Here is a 20,408-nt window from a genome sequence, read left to right as displayed (position 1 = left end):
ATATTAAAATGAGGTGTTGGTGAAGCCCCTGACTCGTGGTAGGTGCCCGATAAGGAGTGGGCATTATGCTTTTTTTGATTCAGGGGCAGTATTAGGAGTTAGTCTTGTTGCAAATTCCTGTTTGAGATTGCTTTATGTTTATCGTAGCACTAAAGCCCTGTATGTTTTGAACCTAAAATGGATCAACTTTGGCAAGACCATTTCCTGAAGTGTAAGCTATGGTAAAACTCAGGATAGTGCTGAGGGAAGCAGAGTAAGGATGGAAAAGATGGAAGACTGAGGTCCAAAGGCCAGACGGAAAAAGAAAGGCAAATGGAATACGGAGAAAGAAAGGCAAATGAAAGAGGAGTTTGACTATTGCTTGTAGCCGGTACAAAATATGGAACGCTTCACGAATTTGCGTGTCATCCTTGCGCAGGGGCCATGCTAATCTTCTCTGTATCGTTCCAATTTTAGTATATGTGCTGCCGAAGCGAGCACGTTAACTCCCTGGTACCAGACAGTATATAAAGGCCACAACATAAAACCTTTTACACTTATGGTGACAATAGTTGCAATATATATATATTTTTTTGAAATTTCAAAACATCCAAGAAATTATGGATACTTGTGTAATACATACTGTAATTGTATCTTTGCAATTATGTCCAAATTAAGTCTAATTGTTTCCCTAACCGTCCTTCATTCTATATGCAAATGAAGGGACCATGGGAAATTGGCCCTCCGCTCGCCGTACCTCTGCGAGGCTCGCGGAGGGCAGTAGCAGTCACGCTTGTCACGTGGTGCGTGCTGGTGCGCGCCTCTTCTGTGACTGCCCTAATACGCGTGGAGGGGTCGGTCCTGGGGTCCACTCCCGAACGCCGCAGCGGAGTGTCCCCGAGGCTATGCGGCGCAGCCTATGCGCGGCGCGAGTGCATTTTGTAGAGAGGAGCTATAGTGCCAACGAGTTCCCCACAGAGTCCGGAACGAGACCCCGAAAGGGTTGTGAGTCGCCGGTCGGGCCGGTCCGCGCGCCGCGACCCCATGACCTTTGGGAGGGCTGGAGCCACAAATCGTGAACCGGAGGGGGCTGGGTAGGACCGGCCGCCACCTCGGCTTGGGCCAGGGCTCCCGGCCGCTTCCCCTGGGTTCCCAGGACCAGCGTCCCCCCCACTCCCACCCCCGGCCCCGTCCCTCCGGCCTTCTGTAGTGTGACTGGGGGATTGGTGGCTGTCTGGGAGAGGTCACACCCTTTGATCTAGCAGTGGGCCAGGCACTTAATCAGTGCCATTCCCCTCAATTTGCAGATTAGAAAATTGAGGCTCTGAGAGGTTAAAGCCATCAAGGCCCTAATTATCCTGCCAGTGGTGAAAGGAATTGGGATTCTGATGCAAGTCTGCTTTCAAATACTGATCTTTTCCTCTTCTCAGTGGAACTCAGGAAAGATCTGGGACCAGGATTGCGGCATTCCTGTTCCCTCCTAGACATACTCCCGAGGCCTTATCGGCCCAGACTTTCCCTACTGCCTTCATCTGTTGTTCATCAAATAGGGCGCACCCGTGACGTTAGAGTTGCTGTGGAAATGGAGCTTCCGCTCCAGCAAGGGAGCCAGGAGAAAAGCATTCTCAGGGCTGAGCCTGGCTAGGAAGAAAAATATGGGGGTTAGAAAGTGAGAAGGGAATGAGGCCACTTTAGTGGGTGGGCAGGGAAGAGGGGGCATTTGAGCTGTCATTCGCTGATTGGGCAGCAGCCGAAAGTTCCAGACAGGTAGACTTTGGAGCCACTTGAGTCAGTTTCACCCCACCTGGGTCAGCCCTTCAGAGGAGCCACTCTGGGAGCACTTGGTGCACTTGTAAGAGAGCCAGGGGGCACCGGGCCTGGCTCCTGGGGACTTGGAGCCCCCCCCACACACACACACTTGTATTTAGTGAAGTGGAAATGAGGCATAGGCTGCCCAACTTCTCATCTGACCTCTCCCTAAATAAGCCGTAAGTAAACGCAAACCTCAGAATGCTAACCTGGCCTTTATTGAGTGAGAAGAGCTAATTTGAGCAATGATGTTTCCCTCAAATTTACAAAAGGGAATTGCCAATAATGGAAAAACAGAAAAAGCGTATTAGCACTGATGGCAGAAGATGCTAATCTTCAATTAGCATCAATGTTCTTATTCATTTATTTAGAAGGAGAGCCTTTTCGACACAGCCCGTACACACACGTGTAATGGTGACAGGTACATCTTGTGGGATCATAACTGCCTTATTGCAGAATCCAGCAGGAGGTGTACCAGGATGTTCACCATTTCTAGGACACAGGCATGTGTTATTTTGAACCAGAGGTGGGTTTTTGTTTGTTTTTTCTTGTTGAGCAATTATGGTACAGAGCAGAGAGAGCTGAATTTTAGTTCCTATTCCTCGGTATACCTGTCTTTGTGACGTTGGCCAACTCCCAGACCGTCTCTGGTCTTGTTTTGTCCTATGCATAGTGAGGACACTTCCCTAGAGATGATGTTTAACATCTCTTTCAACTTTGACATGCTGTGATTTTATAACTAGATAACTACAAAACCGTAGTTTTGTAGTTTTATAACTAGATAACTACAAAACCGTAGTTTTTGAGACCGTAATTAACGAGAAGTAAAAATTCAATATTTCGTGTTTTTTTGTTTTTTTTTTGTCTTTTTCTGAAGCTGGAAACGGGGAGGCAGTCAGACAGACTCCTGTATGCGCCCGACAGGGATCCACCCGGTACGCCCACCAGGGGGCGATGCTCTGCCCCTCCAGGGTGTTGCTCTGTCGCGACCAGAGCCACTCTACCGCCTGGGGCAGAGGCCAAGGAGCCATCCTCAGCGCCTGGGCCATCTTTTGCTCCAGTGGAGCTTTGGCTGCAGGAGAGGAAGAGAGAGACAGAGAGGAAGGATAGGGGGAGGGGTGGAGAAGCAGATGGGCACCTCTCCTGTGTGCCCTGGCCGGGAATCGAACCCGGGACTTCCGCACGCCAGGCCGACGCTCTACCACTGAGCCAACCGGCCAGGGCCTGGTTTTCTATTCTAGAAAGGTGGGGCATGCTGGTCATCCTTGAGGTATGAGGACTCCAAGAAGTCCACCAGGACTGTTGTGGACCTAGGGTCTGGGCCAGCTGAACCATGTAACACTTGCCCCTAAGCCCTGAAGGCCCAGTGTGGAGGAAGGGGGCGGGGCGGTGAGAAGGGAAGAAATGAATTTTATGTGGCATGAAGCTTGAGGAAAGGAGACACGTGGAGGGACTCAGGAAAAGCCAAGGGGATCATGACTTCCAGGGAAGTTCAAACTTCCATAGACTCTGAGGGGACAGATGCTAAAGGAATGTGTAGGTGCCAGAGAGGACTGGCACTAGTCAGCAGTCTCCGAGTGTGGTGGGAGCCCCGCTCCTGCCAGCTCTCAGAGCTGTCAACTCCTCGCCACCCTAGACCTGAAGTGGCACGAGTCCCAACAGTCTTCCTTGAATGTCGGGAGCTGCAGAACCCCAAGAGATGAGTGGTTCCGCTAATCCTGTCTGAAGTGATACTTCCCACCACTCTAGTGGGACAGGACAGAGCCAACTTTAATTAGATTTTGAACAATGAAGCACTGGGTTGTTTCATAGTGAAAATATGTCTGAAGACATGAGATCTTACGATTCTCTAAAGTGATAGTATTTCCCCTACAGCTAGAGAGCATTGAGTGTTTTCATCTATCATTTCATTTCAAGTAAGAAGGGCCAGGGACTCCCATCAGCCCAATCAGAGGGAAGAAGCAGCAGGGATGTGGAGAGAAGCAGCCTTGGCCTTCTCTGTACTGGGAACTCTGGGGTGAAAGGCCTTTATAGCTTTCCCAGATTGTAGGGCAGGGACATGCTGAGGTAAAAGGCTTGACCCAAAAGCTCCAAAGGTCCCAGGCAGCATAGCTGGAAGGGCCTGGCTGTGACAGAAGCCCCACACCCTAGGCAGCCAGAAGTCCCTTTGAGCAGCTCATGCTTTGACTTAAGCCTTGTTGTTTTAACATCTCTTTCAGCTGTGACCTCACCTAAATCACCTCTAGTGAATGAGTTGTTCCAAAGTCTTCTCTTTTGCCAGTAAAGGAGGCTGGGAGGGAGGGTGGGTCAGCTAAAACAGGATCTGTGTGTCCACAGCTCAGATGGTGGCCTGAGGGAAGAGGCGGGGTCAGCTGTGGCCAGCAGACCATGTACACAGAGCTTCTCCTAACCTGTACACCTGGAGCTCTTGCTTTTCTGGCTTGGCCCCTGCTGTGGTTAGATCAATCATAACCCAGCTCGAATGCCCAACTACAATGGTGCACATTAATCCAGCCCGCTCCCTAGCTTGCATTTGGAGGGGGTGCACAGCCCAGCCACACTTTTCACTAGACCCCAGATCTCTTCTTTGTGACTAGAACTTCATAAGTATCTAGCTGTTTCCCCGCCTACAGGATAGGAGTCGGCTGCCTGCTTAGCAGGTTTATTTGAAGATTAAATGCAGGATTGGACTGACCAGGTGGTGGCTCAAGGGATAGAGCCTCAGACTGGGACATGGAGGACCCAGGTCCAAAACCCTGAGGTCACCAGCTTGAGTGCAGGGTTGCTGGCTTGAGCGTGGGATCGTAGAGGTGACCCTATAGTCACTGGCTTGAAACCCAAGGTTGCTGGCTTGAGCAAGGGGTCACTCAGTCTGCTGTAGCCCCCCACCCCCCCATCAAGGCACATAAGAGAAAGCAATCATTAAACAACTAGGGTGCTGCAACGAAGAATTGATGCTTCTCATCTCTCTCCCTTCCTATCTGTCTGACTCTCTGTCTCTGTCAAAATAATAATAATAATAATAATAATAATAATGCAGGATTGTATGTGAAGGGCCCCAGCATGTTAGATGAGGTGATTCATGTGAAGTATTTAGAATAGACCCTGGGCATGTGGGAAGTACATGGTAGGTATAAAAATACTCAATACATTAACCACTTCCTTACTCATTTTTCATCTCCTGAATTTTGCAGCTGTGGATGAAACAAACTTTGAAAAGTGTAAAAAGAGCTCCGTTTTTTAAAAAACCACTATAAGGACTATTTCTTAGCTACAATGAAAATTTATTTTCTGGTACCTCCTTCTCTTAACTTTTTTTCCTCTCCTTTTCTTAGCTACTATGGAGACTGTTTTCACACAGAAGTCTTGAATCCTTTGAGTTTAAGTTCTCAAAGGCCCTTGTTAAAATGCAGTTATATTGCCGGGAGGGGACACCATGTAGACTTGCTAACTCCTGTTCACTCGGCTCTTTAAGCTCAACACAGGGTTTTCTGATGTTCTGCTTCATTTCAGGGTCTCAGAGAGCCAAGCACAGGGGAGTTTATGATTTCTGTATTACTGATGGGGAGAACTTAGGCCTGGAGAGGTGGAGTGACACAGCTAGTCAGTCACACTGGAATTTGCTTTCGGATCTCTCTGACTCCAAGGACTAACTTTGCAACTAACCGAGCTGTTGAGCCAGCACAATACATGATTATTTTGAGCTGTTTCTATACTGAGGGTCCATTGTGATTTAGTTCAAGACTCTTTTCTCTGGCAATCCCAGGGCGGCCTGAGAGCATAAGGTGCTTAGGTATAGGTTGTGAAAAGTACGCTCTGAAAGAAGGTGCAAAATGAATTGCCAAGTCCAAGTATGAAGTCTGCCTGCACGTTTGTGGTTCTGTCAGTTTCTCTATGTGGGGTTTCAGGGTGGGAGGAGAAGTGTGACACCCCTTCCAAATCATCGCTGCCCTGGAGTCCAGACTGCACTCACCCTCCAGGTTATGCTGACAATGGCTGTGGTACAGGGAAAACTGCAATGACTTTGAGCCAAGAAAGGCCACATTTACAACCCAGCAATAAGCCTAAGATTCCTCATCTCTGAAATGGAAATAATGACTTCCCTACTTGCTTTATAAGGTCATGAGCCCAGTGAGACGTCCCACTGTGAAGTGCGCTATGGCAGAAGGTAGGAATATTGGCTTGGTAGACACGAGTCTAGCCTCAGGCAGTTAAATGGGTCCCTTACCTGGTGAGCGAGGCATGTGTGCATCAGGAGCACACCTCTAAAGTGTGAGCGCCAAGATGAACCATCACATTGTATTAATATTTTCACACCACTTAACTCTCATTAAAATGTACTTTGCTGAATTTAATATGTGATTTCAAATGACACAACATATTAAGTGCTTAATATACTAGAAATTATGAAACTATTATCGTCGGTGCCATATGAAATAATTAGACTGAATTAAACTTTAGCAGCCAAGTGAAGGAAAGACTTCAACTTATAATAAAGTAGCTTAAGCCACCACTGTAATCCCCAAAATAAATGTCCAGAAATTAGAATCTTTAAATAAAAACTGAAGGTTAATCTGTACTTACACCCAGCCCTTCTGGGTTTTCCTGATGTGGAGTGGTGCTGCCTTCAGGGAGGTAGAGGGCTCTGAGACCCACCCCAGAGTAGGGTGTGAGGGTTAGGGCTTCAACTGCCTCTTCTTTGGGCCTGGCTGGAGGGATGATTCAAGTGGCTTGAGTAAGGAGTAAGGTCTTCTGCTGAAGTGACATATTGGTTTTCTTTGCCCCAAATTAGCCTATAGACAAATTAAAAATAAAAAGAAAGCCACCTTGGTCCTGGCCAGTGAGCTCAGTCAGAGCATCGCCCCGAGAGCCAAGGGTGCAGGTTTGATTCCCCAGAGCACATACAGGAGGCCACCAGTGATGCACAACTAAGTGGAACAACAAATAAATGCTTGCTTGCTTTCTCTCCCTCTCTTTTTTTCTCTCTGTCTCTCTGAAATCAATAAAAAAAGAAATTCACCCTATCTAACATTTATTGAGTGTTAATAATAATGCATATACCAGGCATTTTATATGCATGTTTTCATTTAATCTTCATAATACATCCAAGTTATGTCACTGTTTTCAGATGAGGAAACTGAGGCTCAGAAAGATTAAGTGAATCATCTAAGGTCTCACAGTCAGAATCCAGTGTTCACCCCTGCATCACACATGACCTCATTAGAATGTGCATGTGTGTGCACATGTGCGTGCGTGTTTCTGTGTGTGCATGTGTTCAACAGTTGCTATTTTAATAATGAGTCAGTGACCAAACACATCAGCCTGCTATCTGACAGTGACTTATGACCTATATCTTTATCACGTTTCAGTTGTGGAGAATAAGGACCATGACTTGAGAGTCTGCCTTTGAGCAGGATGAGGCTGCTAATGTATTGATAATTCAAAAAGAATGAGTTCATTGCGTCCTGATATCTTGACATATACCTATGTGTAGCTGTTCTAACAAGTCAGCTTCTTAAAAAGAGTAAGCAGTACTTTCTATCCTCAGGAATACCTATTTCTTAGCTATTTAAGAAACTGTGTCCTATTTTGATATCAGCTTGAAAATACTGATTCTGGGCTGTTTGAAAAATACATATTTGAGTGTGGAAACAAATATATATCATTTACTGACCAGCAAAAATTATTTTAATGAAAGCAGGAAAACTTACCTCAAGCAAACCAATGTTTATATTTGACTGAAAACATGTATTTTTTTTCATATAATAGAAAACTAAATAACAGTGGCTTTAAGGTGATAGAGGTTAATTTCTGTCTTGCATAAAATAAATTCTTTCTAGGTCTGGTCTGATGGCTTCATTGTGGTACAGGGTCAGGCTCTTTTACCCTGTAGGGCAGTGGTTCCCAACCTCCGGGCTGCGGACCCGTACTGGTCTGTGGGCCATTTGGTACCGGTCCGCAGAGTAAGAATAAATAACTTACATTATTTCCATTTTATTTATATTTAAGTCTGAACGATGTTTTATTTTTAAAAAATGACCAGATTCCCTCTGTTACATCAGTCTAAGACTCACTCTTGACGCTTGTCTCGGTCACGTGATACATTTATGCATCCCACCCTAAAGGCCGATACGTGAAAATATTTTCTGACATTAAACCGGTCCGTGGCCCAAAAAAGGTTGGGGACTGTTGCTTTAGAGCAACAACTCATGGTCCAAGATGGCTGCTGGAGCTCCAAGTTGCAGGCATCAGGAAGGAGGGAGGTGGCAAGGGCAAAGGACACACATGGCTGCCCTGAACAAAACCTATAGCTAAGAAAGTAGGAAATAGCAAAGAATTGGCAATGAGCACACAACCTGGAACTCATGTAGCAGTTGGTCAGTGCTACTCTTGGTTGTTGCTCTTCCTTCCTGCAGAGCATCAAGAAGGGGGAAGGGAAATACTATTTACTAATACCATACAAGGTTCCAGGGACCATGCTGGACATGAACACATTATCTCATTCAATAATCATAATCCTGTGTGGGAGGCATAGCCGCTGGTGAGGTAAGAGAGAATGCTGTAACTAGGTATGAGGCTCGATCCACATGTGGAGGTAGGAAGTTAGAGGGGGAAAATTTGAATGTTTGCCTGAGAAACCCAATGGTTCTGGAAAGGAAGGGGTTAAACCTCTAAAGCTTGTTCTTTGAGGTTCATGTTATTAAAAATTTTCAGGGTGGATCAGATAGTACTGAACAAAGTCCATTGGCAGGAAAGTGAATACTATGCCCTTAAAATAAAATAGTCATGAGTATAGAAAGGGAAGATATTTAAAAATTTTTTTAATAGCTTAGGCCCTGGCCAGTTAACTTGGATTATTAGAGCATCATCCCAAAATACTAAGACTGCAGGATCAATCCCTAGTCAGGGCACATATGGGAAGCAACCAATGAATGCACAACTAAGGCAAAACTAAGTGGAACAACAAATGAATGTTTCTTTCGCTCTCTCTAAAACAGCGGTTTAAATACATACTTTATTTAAAAATGTATTGTATAATAAATATGTATTTTCTGATGGCTTTAGGAGACCCCTGTGTTTTGGTTGTTCGACCCCCGCCGGGGTTGCGACCCACAGGTTGAGAACCGCTGCTCTAAAAGCAGTCAAACCTGACCTGTGGTGGTGCAGTGGATAAAGCGTCAACCCAGAATGCTGAGGTCATTGGTTCAAAACCCCAAGGTCACTGGCTCTTGAGTGTGGACTTGTCAGCGTGGGGTTGCTCACTTAAGTGAGGAGATCATCCATATGATCCCAGTGCTTGCTAGCTTGAGCCCAAAGGTCACTGGCTTGAGAGGGGCCATGGCATGGCCCTGGTCAAGGCCCATAGGAGAAGCTCAATGTTCAAGTAAAGTGAAAACAACTATGAATTGATGCTTCTCATCCTCCCTCTCTTGTCTCTCTCTCTCACTCTCAAAATTAAAAAAAAGTTGTTAAAATATAAAAGCAATTAATAAAAAATGATGAAAATAAAATAAATTTAAAAGATAACAATAGGAAAACTGGCAAATGATTTGAACAGGCACTTCACAAAATGGGAGTTCCAGATAACATACTCAACCCCATTATCAGGGAGATGCAGAATATACTACCTCATAGTTAACATTGAGAAGTCTGATAATACTAAGTGCTGGTGAGGAACTAGGAGGATGGAGATATGAGGATATATGGCTGGTGGGAGGAAAAATTGGTACAACCACTTTGGAAAACTGCATATCTTCTAAAATAAAAGATAAGCTGACCATATGACTAATTTATTCCATTTCTAGTAATAAACCCCAGGAAACTCATGCACATATACACTGAGTTACAGGTAAAAAATGTTCAATGCAGCACTATTTATAATAACCCCACTGGGAACAACTTAAGCACCCATCATCAGGAGAATGGATAAATACATTGTGGTGTATTCATGCAATAGAATACTTTGCAGTACTGAAAATGACTCAATCACAGTTACATCCATTGTTATGGGCTGAATTGTATCCCCATTAATTTGTTAAAGCTCTAACTGGCCATATTTAAGGGTGTGACCTTATTTAAAGATAGGGTCTTTACATAGGTAATAAGTTAAAATGAGGTCAAACGGGTGGGCCCCAATCCAATATAACTCATGTTCTTATAAAAAGAGGAAAGCCAGACTTAGGTGCAGAGGGAAGACACAGTGAGGAGACAGGCCATCTATAAGCCATGGAGAGAAGCCTGGAAGAGATCCTTCCCTTGTGGCCTTCAGAAAGAACCAACCCTGCTGACAACTTATCTCAGAGTTCTAGCCTCCAAATGTGTGAGAAAATTAATTTCTGTCTACAGTTCTTTGTTAAGGAAGCCCTAAGCAAACTAGTATACCCCAAAACACAGATGAATCTTGTAAACATGCTGAGTGAAAGAAGTAAGACACAAAGAATATATACAGAGCAATATCATTTATATAAAGTCCAAAATTAGGCAGAACTAAGTCATGTTGTTTAGGGCACACAGATAGGTGGTTAAATGATAAGAAAAGCAAGAAGGAGGTTGCCACAAATGACAAGGGTAGAAACACATAAAGTCTTCTTGGGGCGGCTGCAATATTCTGCTTCTTCACATGGGTGCCAGTTACTCAGGTGTTCTCCCTATAATTATTCATTAAACTGAATTTTTATGGTTAATACACTTTCCAGAGTTTATAATAAAATGTAAAAACAAGAAGGAGGAGGTGGGGGTGAAAGAAAAGAAGAGGAAGACAGAGGAAGAGGGAGAGAGGAAAGGGAGAGGAAGGGAGAGGGGGAGAAATGAAGGAATCAATAGGCTAACCTGATACTGTTACGGGGAAGCAGCGAGACCTCGATTCTTCTTGAGAGAAAGAATTCAATCGAGAGACAAAATACAGCTAGTAAAGGAAGACTTTATTGGCTGTACAAGAAAGTTAGGGGAAAGGGGACCTTGGAAACAGGTTCAGGGAGTTAGTCCAGGACGCTGCTGTCCACTGTTCCCTTAATTGCAAGTCTCATAGGGCCCCTGAGAGCTTAGGAGAAAGAGAGGGGCCAGGAGTATGCGCCAATGGGTAAGAAGAGGAAAAGAGGGAAGAGAAAGGTGTGGGCAAGCTCCTGGAAGGGAGAGCTCATTGGGACCTCTGTTCTAAAGGATTTTAAGGGGAGGTCCCAGGGGAGGATCTCAATAGAATATTCCTTAGCTTCCCAGGTGTATTCTTTCCGGGTCATGTTCTCCAATGATTGAGCAGTGCTAAGACGGGGTCAATCATTGCAGTTGGTCCTGAGGTTAGCTGTGGCTTTCTGTTATTTGGTTTTGCTGCTTTTCTGGGCCTGGAGCTAAAACACAACTGAGGCCTGGATGTTATCTCTAGGGGTTAATGCTAAACCACTATTCTTTGGCTTTCTTGTTTGTTCCTCCTTAACCCACAACTTATGATATGGCAGGCAAGGAAAGGTCAGGGAGGGTCTAAATTCGTGACCAGTGATATGAAATCAGGGAGTCTAAACTGCATGACTAGCTAAGGGAGGAGAGGTCACCCTGGGGGGTGAGGTCCTTGTTTTCCCAGTTTTGCCCATTGCTAGGAACTCAGGTCTCCCCGCACCCCCCATCGTGTCTTTCTGTGCCTGGCCGATAGTCCTTGCTCTGCTCGCCTAACTGCCTACCACAGTACCAAGTAGGTTGGTCTAAGGGTCTGTGAGACCACAGCTACTTGTAAATGAAGGGCCTGAGGGTCAGGTGCTACGTCTGAGTGCATCACTTGATCCAGAATCGCAGGAGGAACATCCTTTCCTGGAGATGTCTTAGGAATTCTGTAATCTAGGGAAAGCCACTGCCCTTCTCTGAGGTGTGTTTTTTCTTCAGACCTGGAAACCTCGCTAAGTGAAAGGCTCATACTCTTGCTAATTCAGGTCTCTGCTCAGATATCACCTCTTCAAGGAGGCCTTCCCTACCCACTTCTTAACAGTAGCATTCCCTTTCATTTTTTCCTTTTATTTTTCTTCACAGCACTTAATACTGGTGATAAGTGCCTATCACTAAAATTATGTCAAATATTTGTGCCCAAGGAACAGGATTTTTGTCTGTCTGTTTGTTTACCACTGCATCTCTGATGTCTGGCACATAGCAGGTGCTCAATAAATATTTGCAGTTACAAAGATTAGAATACTCTGGAGTGCCTGGCACTGAAAAGACAGTGCTGGCTTCCTCCTCCCCTTTTAGCTGAGAGCACACCCATACTTCCTGCGGTTGCACCCAACCAGCACCTGCCCCAACCTGCGACTAAGAAAATGCCCACACTTGCCCTTCTGGTCATTACCACTGTTTCACCGTAGGTAACTGTCAGAACCCGCGGCATCCGCAGGGCTTGGGTTTCCTGCATCATGCAGCCTCATCCTGGGCCACTGCTTTCCCCCGGAAAAATGTGACCCATTTCATCCACCCCCTCCCCTGCCCCTGCCAAGGGTCACTACCTCTCTGCCCCAGGGGAAGGGGCCTTCCCCTCAGAGTGGCTCAACTGCCCCTGGATGGCCTGGGCTCTACCTGCTGACGGCACTTTGGGCATGTGGGCAGTTTCCTCCATTTATAGTTTACTATTGTGGGCTTCTGGCAAGCCCTGCAAACTAGCCATAAAGCCTTCTCTCATTGTTCTGTCAGCATTCATTGCTTCCTCTTCCCTGTTCTTACCACCCAGCACCTATATTTAGCATTTATTTTCTCCTGCCTGGTATTAGAGTTAGTTTTTTGTTTGTTTGTTTGTATTTTTCTGAAGTTGGAAACGGGGAGGCAGTCAGACAGACTCCCGCATCTGCCCGACCGGGATCCACCCAGCACGCCCACCAGGGAGCGATGCTCTGCCCATCTGGGGCGTTGCTCTGTTGCAACCAGGGCCATTCTAGCGCCTGAGGCAGAGGCCACAGAGCCATCCTCAGTGCCTGGGCCAACTTTGCTCCAATGGAGCCTTGGCTGTGGGAGGGGAAGAGAGAGACAGAGAGGAAGGAGAGGGGGAAGGGTGGAGAAGCAGATGGGAGCTTCTCCTGTGTGCCCTGGCCAGGAATCGAACCCGGGACTCCTGCACACCAGGCCGATGCTCTACCACTGAGCCAACAGGCCAGGGCCTAGAGTTAGTTTTTACTTGCTTGCCTCCCCTGCCCCTGCCCAAACCCTGAGCACCTACCTCCCCAGGGCAAGAAGCCAACACTTGATGTTTAATAGACACATTTTTTAAAAAGCATCTTCTGTTAAAAATGACAGATAATAGGATTTTAGAATTAAGATGGGCCCTGGCCGGTGACTCTGTAGATAAAGCAACAGCCCCACACATGGACATCCCAAGTTCAATTCTCAGTCAAGGCACAAAGGAGAAGTGACCACCTGCTTCTTCCCCCTTCCTTCTTCCCCTTCTCTCACTCTTCCCTTCCCACAGCTAGTGGCTCGATTGGTTCAAACGTGGCCCAGGGTGCTGAGGTTAGCTCTGTTGAAGCACATCAGCTTCAGGCACTAAAAATAGCTTAGTGGGAGCATTGGCTCCAGATGGTGCTTGCCAGGTGGATCCCCCTCCAGGTGCATGTGCATGCAGGAGTCTGCCTTACTATATCTCTCCTCCTCTCACCTTTAAAAAAAAAAGAGTTAAGATATCATTAGAACAATCTTCCTTGTTATATACCATCTTCCAGCTTCTCAATTTAAAAGCTAATTAAGACAGAGAAAAAGACAAAAACTTAGCGCCTTTCAGAAAAAGTGTCAAATTGTTGGCAGGGGTCCAGGAAGAATGTTCCTCAATGCCATGCCAGTGGGTCTGGACAGAGTCACATGGTCAGTAGCCCACACATGCTTTGCTCTCTAAACTGGCCCAGGACCTCTGACAGGAAATACAAAATCTGTAGGTGGAAGATCTCACCCCCACTCACTGTTCGGGGTTGCTGCACCAGCAAAGTGAGCAGCACCTCCTGTTCCACAGGTATAGCTTTCGGAGGTGGTCACTTCTGTCAGCCGCGGCCCTTACATTAGGCTGAGTCTGCCCACGTCCATCTGGAGACTAACACTCAGCACCTGCGGGCAGGGAGCAAGGTGGGACTGCTGAGGGGGCTGGAAGGTGTGCTGGCCTACTGTGCAAATGCTGTGGATGGAAAGAGAATAGTTTTATTTAGCTTTATCTTATATACTACAGTTATATGGATGCATTGTAGTAATTACATTGTATTAACGAGTGGAGAGTCTGGCTTTTAGTGGGAGAGTACAATGCATTTATATTTATTCTGGCAAGTTTGGTCTTATTTTCATGTTCTGACTTTATTTTCATTTTTGGTGTTTCTACACTTCCTCTTTCCTGTGCTGCTTTAGCATTATGTCTTCTGTGATATGCACAATGATTTGTTTTTATTTTCTGTGAGTTGGAAGGAGTATAGCCTATTTTAATTCTTTTGACACCTTCAAAATTGCTTAAAAACTTTCTTGAACCCATTTCTCTAACTATCAGACCCCAGATAAATCTGTAATTTTTGCCTCCTTACAAGATAAGGTGGGGAGGCTATGGTTGGTTAGCTCAGTTGGTTAGAGTATTGTTCTGAACTCTCAGGGTAGCGGGTTCTATCCCTGGTCAGGGCACACAGGGAGCAACTAGTGAATGCACAGCTAAGTGGAACAATGAACGAATGGTTCTCTCTCTCTCTCTCTCTCTGTCTCTCTCTCTCTCTCTCCCTTATACCCTTTCCCTTTCTCTCTGCCTCTCTAAAATCAACCAATTAAAAAAAATAAGATGAGGCATTTTCCAGTTCTCTACTTTCATGCCTCTCCATTAAAGGCTCAGGTTATCATTCTCTTTTAAAAAACTAAATAGAGCCCTGGCCGGTTGGCTCAGTGGTAGAGCGTTGGTCTGGCGTGCGGAAGTCCTGGGTTCGATTCCCGGCCAGACCACACAGGAGAAGCGCCCATCTGCTTCACCCCTCCCCCTCTCCTTCCTCTCTGTCTCTCTCTTCCCCTCCCGCAGCCAAGGCTCCATTGGAGCAAAGTTGGCCCGTAGGCTGGGGATGGCTCTGTGGCTTCTGCCTCAGGTGCTAGAGTGGCTCTGGTAGCAACAGAGCAACGCCCCAGATGGGCAGAGCATCATCCCCTGGTGGGTGTGCTGGGTGGATCCCGGTTGGGCGCATGCGGGAGTCTGTCTGACTGCCTCCCAGTTTCCAGCTTCAGAAAAAATAAATAAATAAATAAATAAATAAATAATAAAATAAAAAACTAAATAGATCTTTTTTTCAAAAACTGGTTTTGATCTTGATATTCAAGTTTTCACTATGTTTATGATAATTATTTATATTGATTTCTCTGAGTTTAAGTGGTTTTCATGTATACTGCATGTTTCAGTTACTATGGCTGCACAAATTACCCCAAAACATAATGGTTTAAAATAATACTCTCTTACTATCCTTTGCAGTTTCTGTGCAATTTAGACAGGGTACAGGCAGGGTGGATTGTCTATACTCTACGTTTTTCTGAGACCTCAGTAGGAAGACTCAGAAGCTCCAGCTTGGCTTTAATCATCTGAAGGCTTGTTCACCTATAGTTGGTGCTGGCTGTCAGTTAGCTGGGGGCCCTGGCTGTGGCTATTAACTAGTACCCCACACATGAATCCTCATGTAGCCTGGCCTTCCTCATAGTATAGCAAGGTAGTAGAGGCCGAGTTCCAAGGGCACGTTTCACAGAGACAGGAAGAGCCAGGTAGAAGCCATACTGCTTTTTATGTCTAAACCTCAGAAATCGTCACTTCCGCTGCATTTGGTTGTGGCAGTTACAAAGTTCTGCCCAGATTCAATGGAAGTATGTCAACTTCATTTTGTAAGATCAACATGTGGGATGTTCACACATACACACATGTACGTGAACATATTTTTAACCTAATAATTAAAGGCCTTTCAAAATGAGAGGCAATGAGCATTTATTTGAGATAAAAAAGAATAGTCATTCAGGAAGCATTGATTCAGGCAGAAGCCCAAATAATGTTCCAATCACTAGACAAAGGCAAAGGGTATTTATGAGAAAGGGAAGGGAACAAGTACATCTATAGAAGGAAGACATTCCTATTGTTGCAGATAATATAACATAGTGACACTAATTCTAAACATGTTTTAATTTTCAGTCTGATAGTCATCAGTTCAGTAGTCATGATACTTGCTTTCTTGTCATTCTTGCCAATAGTTCTTTGGGACACAAGGTTGCTTTAGGCCCAGTCCAAAGGTTATTTTGCCCTGTTTTAACACTTCCAAAGTTTTTTTTTAATTAATTAATTTATTTATTTTATTAAAATGACAGAGAGAGGGATAGACAGGGACAGACAGACAGGAATGGAGAGAGAGATGAGAAGAATCAATCATTAGTTTTTTGCTGTGACACCTTAGTTGTTCATTGATTGCTTTCTCGTATGTGCCTTGACCGTGGGCCTTCAGCAGACCGAGTAACCCCTTGCTCGGGCCAGCAACCTTGGGTCCAAGCTGGTGAGCTTTTGCTTAAACTAGATGAGCCCATGCTCGAGCTCAGGGTCTCGAACCTGGGTACTCCGCATCCCAGTCCGATGCTCTATCCACTGTGCCACCGCCTGGTCAGGCAACACTTCTAAAGTTTGAGACATGAGACATGCAAGGCAGTTCCACTGGCATGGCAGCTCTTACTCCATTTTAAAGTGGTTCCATTTATTGTATATTTTTAAATAATATACATACAAACATATATGTGTAGCTGTGGCCACCTTTGAAAAATACACTGCATTTCCTTGAAGTCTTGATTTTGGTTTCTGTTTCAGGTAGTTAAGAGTATATATTTGAGTAATTCTTTCTGTAAGATTGCATGAGTGACTATTTGAAAGCATCCAAAAAGTCTTAATGTGTAGCATGTAAAACTGCCATAGTCTTTCTTAGTTTAAAAATGATAAAAGTAATATGATTAAATAATTACATTAAATGTTTGAATTAAATAATACAAGCATTGCCCAAAAAACTCTTAAAGGTAATGAAAATCTTTACTAGCTTCATCTAGCATATGTTTTTATTACTCTAAAATGGGATCAGCCTGGCCAGGCGGTGGCGCAGCGGATAGAGCGTCGGACTGGGATGCGGAAGGACCCAGGTTTGAGACCCCGAGGTTGCCAGCTTGAGCGCGGGCTCATCTAGCTTGAGCGAAAAGCTCACCAGCTTGGACCCAAGGTTGCTGGCTTGAGCAAGTGGTTACTCAGTCTGCTGAAGGCCCATGGTCATGGCACATAAGAGAAAGCAATCAATGAACAACTAAGGTGTCCCAACGAAAAACTGATGATTGATGCTTCTCATCTCTCTCCATTCCTGTCTGTCTGTCGCTATCTATCCCTCTATCTGACTCTCTCTCTCTCTGACCCTGTAAAAAAACAACAACAAAAAACAAACAAACAAAAAAACAAATAAAATGGGATCATACTATCTATACTGTTTTTTTAACACGCTTGATGGAAGTGGGTTCCCTTTCTACCCCACTTTTTTAAGTGATCTGTGCTTCCTCCTGGCAATCAAGAATAGTGTGTGACCAGCTAGATCTGCTATATTCGTCTGAAATTGTATGATGCCTTCATCCTTGAATAGCAAACCAACTGTGTAGAATATTCTTGGGTCACTTCTTTCACCGTACAATGGATAAGTCCAACCAACAGCAGGAATGTTTAGGGACCTACAAAAATTCAGTCCTGTGGACATTCAATTGACTTCTCTCCTCACTGTAGGAGAAACCAGTTTTGTCTCCATTGGCCCATTGATTTCAACATTTCTTATCTATAAATGTGCCTGTTCTTTGCATTCATCTCTGAATTGATTGTAACATCTTACTGAATCCCTGGGTCATAATTAGTTAAATAAAATCTTTAATGTGTTCATTTTGTATTTGTAGAAGTGTCATGATTTTATGGTTTTTGAAAAACTATCATTTAACAGTTCCTTCTTGAAAAGTTCAGAAATGCTGTATTCAGCACTATTTATAACAACATGGCAGGCATGATATAATGTTACTTATGAACAATAGAATTAAAATATAAAGTATAATTAGAACTACATTTAACATTCTTTTTTTTTTTTTTTTACAGAGGCAGAGATAGACAGGGACAGACAGGAACGGAGAGAGATGAGAAGCATCAATCATCAGTTTCTCGTTGCGCGTTGTGACTTCTTAGTTGTTCATTGATTGCTTTCTCACATGTGCCTTGACCGCGGGCCTTCAGCAGACCAAGGAACCCCCTGCTGGAGCCAGGGACCTTGGGTCTAAGCTGGTGAGCTCTTTGCTCAAGCCAGATGAGCCCGTGCTCAAGCTGGCGACCTCAGGGTCTCGAACCTGGGTCCTCTACATCCTAGTCCGACGCTCTATCCACTGCGCCACCACCTGGTCAGGCATATTTAACATTCTTATGAGAAAAAAAGACTAAAAAAGATAAACCAACATGTTAGACTGCTTGATATTTTTCATTATTATATTTTCCAAAATATTTTTTAAATGGGGTGATGGTACTTTGATTACAGAAGTCCAGTAAAGCAAAAGTCTAAGCCTTTGTTTAATGAATGGAGTAATGATGGTTTTATGGTTCTTGAAGGGCTGGAGACCCTTGCATGACCCGTGGGGTTGGCAGCAAGTTCTGCTGGGGAGCAAGGGGGCATCTGATAGTAGTAATAGAAATAATAATCATGAAATAATGAGCATATGCAGTGTTACAGGAATTGTGCTAAGAAGTGCCCAATTTAACTCTCACAACAACTCTTTGAAGGAGGTACTATCAGTATTCCCATTTTACATACGAGGAAACTGAGGGAGTTAGGAAACTTAGGAGGTGAGGTCATTTGCCCAACTAGTATGTGGTAAAGTGGGAACTGAAACTCAGGCTAACTGTCTTGCTACCCTGAGTCGTGTGAGAAAACTCACAGCTGGGTGAAGTGGGCAACACTTTCCTCACCTCTTAAATGGCCATCCTGCAGCACACACCATTTATTATGAGAACGTTGAATTCACCTGGGTCCTGGGCTCCCGAAAGGCAGCAATGATTAAGAAATTCCCCCCATGCCTTTAAGTTCTGGAGGAATAGCTAACTGCAAAGAACCACCTTGCTCTGGCCAAGAAAAGAAACCCTCTCCGTCCTTTCTATTACCGTAAGACTCAGAAGACTCGCTGATGCCTGCCTTGTTTACTTGCCTCTCTAAACGTCAGGCGCCCTTCCTTTTCTTAGAGACCTTCCTCATTAATGAGCATTCTCCATATTGGAATAGTCTGAATAAATTGCTTCCGCAATTACCAGAGGTTGCTGTAAGCGTCAATTGGGTGGGCATCCAGAGTCCCAGGTTCCAGCTTTGGCTCACCCGCGGGGCAGGCGTCAAGTCTCAGTGGAGGGCCCGCGGAGTGCTGCTTGTCAGCAGGTGTGAGTGGCAACGCAGCCCCTCCATCCCGGTGCAGGAAGGCGGGGCCGAGCGAGCAGCTGCAGCTGTGCGCGCGGCCACCAGGGGGCGGCGGCTCCGCGGAGGAGGACGCTCGCCTCTGCGCCACCTCGCTTCTGCAAAGCCTTTACACCGCACTTTGGAAGGGGCCATCACGCGGGGCTTTCCGCTCTCCAGCGCTTTCCCCAGTTCCCTCTAATACTTTCCCCTGCTCCTCGCTTCATCCCAGGGCCGTCTGCGTGCTCCTGCACCAGTGCAGACTTTCTTTGCTGATGCTCCTCACAAGACTCGTGTGAGGAGGGGTACAGGGCCCTAAAGCCAGCCTCCAGCTTCTGGGCCGCTAGTGCTTATCTGCGGACAAGGTCCCTTCCCCTCTTGCGGCTCTCCTGCGCCCTTCTCGAGACTTGAGGGATCCCTGAGGCATCTAGGGAATGGAGGGAGAGGCATAAAGGAAGAGCCCCAAGAATGCTACTAGCGCAGCACTTAACCAGTCACAGCCATCAGACATTTGGAACACTGCATTATCCCCTTAAAGTGAGCAAGACAAGGACTGTTTCCCCATCTTTCAGAGGAGAAAGTGATTACCTCCTCCCTGAAGAGAAGGGATTAATTACCCTCTGGTCACACAGCTAGTAAATGGTAGAATAGGACAGAAACTCAGTTCTCCAGGCCCCAAAGCCAGAGCCCTTGGGGTGACAGGCAAAGTTAAACTTCGGCTGTTCCAGCAGAAAGGGGCCCAGTACATCTCTCAGGACCGAGACCAAAATACAGAGATTTAAAAGTTTGAATTTTACGTATTGACATGATAAAATGATTACATTTGCTTTTAAAATGTGTATATGTTTATATACACATATAAAGAGCAAATATAAATAGAAAAAGCCAAACTGTCCACAGTGGCTGCCTCTGGTGGTTGGAATAGCAGCAGTAGTGGGAAGAGGATTTTAATTTTCTCTGTATTGTTCAAATTATTTATTCCTAGCATATGTAAACCAGAAAGAAGAAAGATTCTTTATTTCTGTTTGATAAAAGGTAATACATGCTCTTTAAAGAACTGGAAAACACAAAAGAGAATAAAGAAAATAAATTTCATTGCCAATGATCCACTCCCCCATAGATATGGATGTTTTTCTTTCCAGTCAGTTTCTTTCTCTGCAAAATGTAAATAACAGTATTAACTGTACAGGA

General features: G+C 45.1%; 1 non-coding gene across 1 annotated transcript; it reads right to left on the bottom strand.

The window, feature by feature from the left end:
• Positions 1-373: 373 nt before the first annotated feature.
• On the bottom strand, positions 374-480 carry LOC136336897 (U6 spliceosomal RNA). Its single transcript, XR_010731633.1, has one exon. It is a non-coding gene; the product is annotated as a U6 spliceosomal RNA (small nuclear RNA).
• Positions 481-20,408: the final 19,928 nt, after the last annotated feature.

This window comes from Saccopteryx bilineata, chromosome 4 (genome assembly GCF_036850765.1).
Source record: "Saccopteryx bilineata isolate mSacBil1 chromosome 4, mSacBil1_pri_phased_curated, whole genome shotgun sequence".
Lineage (NCBI taxonomy): Eukaryota > Metazoa > Chordata > Mammalia > Chiroptera > Emballonuridae > Saccopteryx > Saccopteryx bilineata.
The sequence above is the reverse complement of the archived record's forward strand: the minus strand, read 5'-3'. Positions and strand labels throughout refer to the sequence as shown.